The sequence below is a fragment of the Heterodontus francisci genome, unplaced genomic scaffold (assembly GCF_036365525.1).
Source record: "Heterodontus francisci isolate sHetFra1 unplaced genomic scaffold, sHetFra1.hap1 HAP1_SCAFFOLD_970, whole genome shotgun sequence".
Classification (NCBI taxonomy): domain Eukaryota; kingdom Metazoa; phylum Chordata; class Chondrichthyes; order Heterodontiformes; family Heterodontidae; genus Heterodontus; species Heterodontus francisci.
This window is the reverse complement of record NW_027141436.1, coordinates 230,001-235,000: the sequence shown is the minus strand read 5'-3', so window position 1 is coordinate 235,000 and position 5,000 is coordinate 230,001.

The following is a 5,000-nucleotide window of genomic DNA, read 5'->3' as shown; positions in this document are numbered from 1 at the left end:
GACTTGCCACCTCCTACTACTGTGCAGATACCCCGCCAACCCCCAGCCACCCGAATGACAAGCGTCCGATCAGCGGGACGAATTTGACAACTCTGGCCGGACCTCTGGAACTCCATCCCGGGTAACCGGGGCAAATTTTTCCGCTTGATCGCCCTTCCACTGGTTAACCATTTGCCCTTTCGGACTTAGTCTCTGGACATTATTCGACGGATTTTCTGGTTAACCATTTGCCCTTTCGGACTTAGTCTCTGGGCATTATTTTCGACTTTTTGGTTAATGATTTCATACTTTTTACTTACTTTTGCCCTTTTTGGTTAATGATTACTCTGCTTACTGGTTAACCATTTGCCCTTTCGGACTTAGTCTCTGGACATTATTTTCGAGTTTTTGGTTAATGATTTCACACTTTTTACTTACTTTTGCGATTTTTGGTTAATGATTTCACACTTTTTACTTACTTTTGCGATTTTTGGTTAATGATTACTCTGCTTACTGGTTAACCATTTGCCCTTTCGGACTTAGTCTCTGCACATTATTTTCGAGTTTTTGGTTAATGATTTCACACTTTTAACATATTTTTGCGATTTTTGGTTAATGATTACTCTGCTTACTGGTTAACCATTTGCCCTTTCGGACTTAGTCTCTGGAGATTATTTTCGAGTTTTTGGTTAATGATTTCACACTTTTTACTTACTTTTGCGATTTTTGGTTAATGATTTCACACTTTTTACTTACTTTTGCGATTTTTGGTTAATGATTACTCTGCTTACTGGTTAACCATTTGCCCTTTCGGACTTAGTCTCTGCACATTATTTTCGAGTTTTTGGTTAATGATTTCACACTTTTAACATATTTTTGCGATTTTTGGTTAATGATTACTCTGCTTACTGGTTAACCATTTGCCCTTTCGGACTTAGTCTCTGGAGATTATTTTCGAGTTTTTGGTTAATGATTTCACACTTTTTACTTACTTTTGCGATTTTTGGTTAATGATTTCACACTTTTTACTTACTTTTGCGATTTTTGGTTAATGATTACTCTGCTTACTGGTTAACCATTTGCCCTTTCGGACTTAGTCTCTGCACATTATTTTCGAGTTTTTGGTTAATGATTTCACACTTTTAACATATTTTTGCGCTTTTTGGTTAATGATTACTCTGCTTACTGGTTAACCATTTGCCCTTTCGGACTTAGTCTCTGCACATTATTTTCGAGTTTTTGGTTAATGATTTCACACTTTTTACTTACTTTTGCGATTTTTGGTTAATGATTTCACACTTTTTACTTACTTTTGCGATTTTTGGTTAATGATTACTCTGCTTACTGGTTAACCATTTGCCCTTTCGGACTTAGTCTCTGCACATTATTTTCGAGTTTTTGGTTAATGATTTCACACTTTTAACATATTTTTGCGATTTTTGGTTAATGATTACTCTGCTTACTGGTTAACCATTTGCCCTTTCGGACTTAGTCTCTGGAGATTATTTTCGAGTTTTTGGTTAATGATTTCACACTTTTTACTTACTTTTGCGATTTTTGGTTAATGATTTCACACTTTTTACTTACTTTTGCGATTTTTGGTTAATGATTACTCTGCTTACTGGTTAACCATTTGCCCTTTCGGACTTAGTCTCTGCACATTATTTTCGAGTTTTTGGTTAATGATTTCACACTTTTAACATATTTTTGCGCTTTTTGGTTAATGATTACTCTGCTTACTGGTTAACCATTTGCCCTTTCGGACTTAGTCTCTGCACATTATTTTCGAGTTTTTGGTTAATGATTTCACACTTTTTACTTACTTTTGCGATTTTTGGTTAATGATTTCACACTTTTTACTTACTTTTGCGATTTTTGGTTAATGATTACTCTGCTTACTGGTTAACCATTTGCCCTTTCGGACTTAGTCTCTGCACATTATTTTCGAGTTTTTGGTTAATGATTTCACACTTTTAACATATTTTTGCGATTTTTGGTTAATGATTACTCTGCTTACTGGTTAACCATTTGCCCTTTCGGACTTAGTCTCTGGAGATTATTTTCGAGTTTTTGGTTAATGATTTCACACTTTTTACTTACTTTTGCGATTTTTGGTTAATGATTTCACACTTTTTACTTACTTTTGCGATTTTTGGTTAATGATTACTCTGCTTACTGGTTAACCATTTGCCCTTTCGGACTTAGTCTCTGCACATTATTTTCGAGTTTTTGGTTAATGATTTCACACTTTTAACATATTTTTGCGCTTTTTGGTTAATGATTACTCTGCTTACTGGTTAACCATTTGCCCTTTCGGACTTAGTCTCTGCACATTATTTTCGAGTTTTTGGTTAATGATTTCACACTTTTTACTTACTTTTGCGATTTTTGGTTAATGATTTCACACTTTTTACTTACTTTTGCGATTTTTGGTTAATGATTACTCTGCTTACTGGTTAACCATTTGCCCTTTCGGACTTAGTCTCTGCACATTATTTTCGAGTTTTTGGTTAATGATTTCACACTTTTAACATATTTTTGCGATTTTTGGTTAATGATTACTCTGCTTACTGGTTAACCATTTGCCCTTTCGGACTTAGTCTCTGGAGATTATTTTCGAGTTTTTGGTTAATGATTTCACACTTTTTACTTACTTTTGCGATTTTTGGTTAATGATTTCACACTTTTTACTTACTTTTGCGATTTTTGGTTAATGATTACTCTGCTTACTGGTTAACCATTTGCCCTTTCGGACTTAGTCTCTGCACATTATTTTCGAGTTTTTGGTTAATGATTTCACACTTTTAACATATTTTTGCGCTTTTTGGTTAATGATTACTCTGCTTACTGGTTAACCATTTGCCCTTTCGGACTTAGTCTCTGCACATTATTTTCGAGTTTTTGGTTAATGATTTCACACTTTTTACTTACTTTTGCGATTTTTGGTTAATGATTTCACACTTTTTACTTACTTTTGCGATTTTTGGTTAATGATTACTCTGCTTACTGGTTAACCATTTGCCCTTTCGGACTTAGTCTCTGCACATTATTTTCGAGTTTTTGGTTAATGATTTCACACTTTTAACATATTTTTGCGATTTTTGGTTAATGATTACTCTGCTTACTGGTTAACCATTTGCCCTTTCGGACTTAGTCTCTGGAGATTATTTTCGAGTTTTTGGTTAATGATTTCACACTTTTTACTTACTTTTGCGATTTTTGGTTAATGATTTCACACTTTTTACTTACTTTTGCGATTTTTGGTTAATGATGACTCTGCTTACTGGTTAACCATTTGCCCTTTCGGACTTAGTCTCTGGAGATTATTTTCGAGTTTTTGGTTAATGATTTCACACTTTTTACTTACTTTTGCGATTTTTGGTTAATGATTTCACACTTTTTACTTACTTTTGCGATTTTTGGTTAATGATTACTCTGCTTACTGGTTAACCATTTGCCCTTTCGGACTTAGTCTCTGGAGATTGTTTTCGAGTTTTTGGTTAATGATTTCACACTTTTTACTTACTTTTGCGATTTTTGGTTAATGATTTCATACTTTTTACTTACTTTTGCGATTTTTGGTTAATGATTACTCTGCTTACTGGTTAACCATTTGCCCTTTCGGACTTAGTCTCTGCACATTATTTTCGAGTTTTTGGTTAATGATTTCACACTTTTAACATATTTTTGCGATTTTTGGTTAATGATTACTCTGCTTACTGGTTAACCATTTGCCCTTTCGGACTTAGTCTCTGGAGATTATTTTCGAGTTTTTGGTTAATGATTTCACACTTTTTACTTACTTTTGCGATTTTTGGTTAATGATTTCACACTTTTTACTTACTTTTGCGATTTTTGGTTAATGATGACTCTGCTTACTGGTTAATTATTTGTACTTTCGGACTTGGTCTCTGGACATTATTTTCGAGTTTTTGGTTAATGATTTCACACTTTTAACATAATTTTGCGCTTTTTGGTTAATGATTACTCTGCTTGCTTGTTACTGATTTCCCCTTTCGGACTTGATCTCTGGCCGTTCTTTTCGACCTTTTTGGATGAGGTTTCCACACTCTGAAATTATTTTGGGCTCACTGATTAGGCGAGATCAAGGGGGCATGCCTGGGCACTTTGGGCTCAGTTTGGGAAGGCGGCGTCCGTGTGCTCCTCCGCCCTTCCCGCACTTGCGGCTAGGTTTGCCAAACTGCGCTGACCCGCAGCCCTGCCTTTTTGCCCACGGCACACGGAACGACTCAAGTCTGGCTCCGTTCCAGGCCGTTGCCTCCGGCTGCCCGCCGTCCGGCCGGCCTGGGACGTACCCCGGCTGACGGCGCCGGAGGCCCTCTAGCAGCCACCGGTGCCGCGGGCCAATGGGTCCGGGCGTTCCGGAGCTATCGGTGGGGAAGTGCTCTCCCCTTTTCCTGACGCCGTTCGCCCGAGCAGAGGTGCAGCCTGACGGGACTGCTGTCGCCTTCCGCGGCGCACCGGCCCCTTTCACCTGCCGTCGACCGCGCGGAGCTCGGACCTCCCTCCCCGAAGTTATGGCCCCGGCGCCGGAGGGTGCCCGGGGCCGGGCATTCAGCGGGGTGAGTCTTCACCTTCCCGGTCAGCCTGCGGGGTCGGTGCGCCGGCACTCGACGCCGGAGGGTCCCCTCTTTCCGTAGAGCCCCGCCCGGTGCCGATCGGCCGGCGGATTGCGGAGCGAACCGCGCCTGACCGACGGGCCTCGGAAACCCGTTGCAGTCGACCGGGGGGGAACCGGACAGCGGGACGAGGTGCCGATTCCACCCGCAGATTCGATCCCGAAATCCCGCGGGATTCGGCGGTCCGACCCGACAGATTCAAACGTCGCCCGGGCGGCCCCCAGCGGTCGGGCCGGCCTGGTTCCGCCACCGCCCGATGCCCCTCGCCCCCGGCTACCGCCGGCCGCGCAGACCGAGCGAATGCGGCCGGACGTCCGGCGGCAATCGGCCGGAAAGCGGTATGGCCATTTCCTACTGTCCCTCGGACGGGCAGAGGGGCGG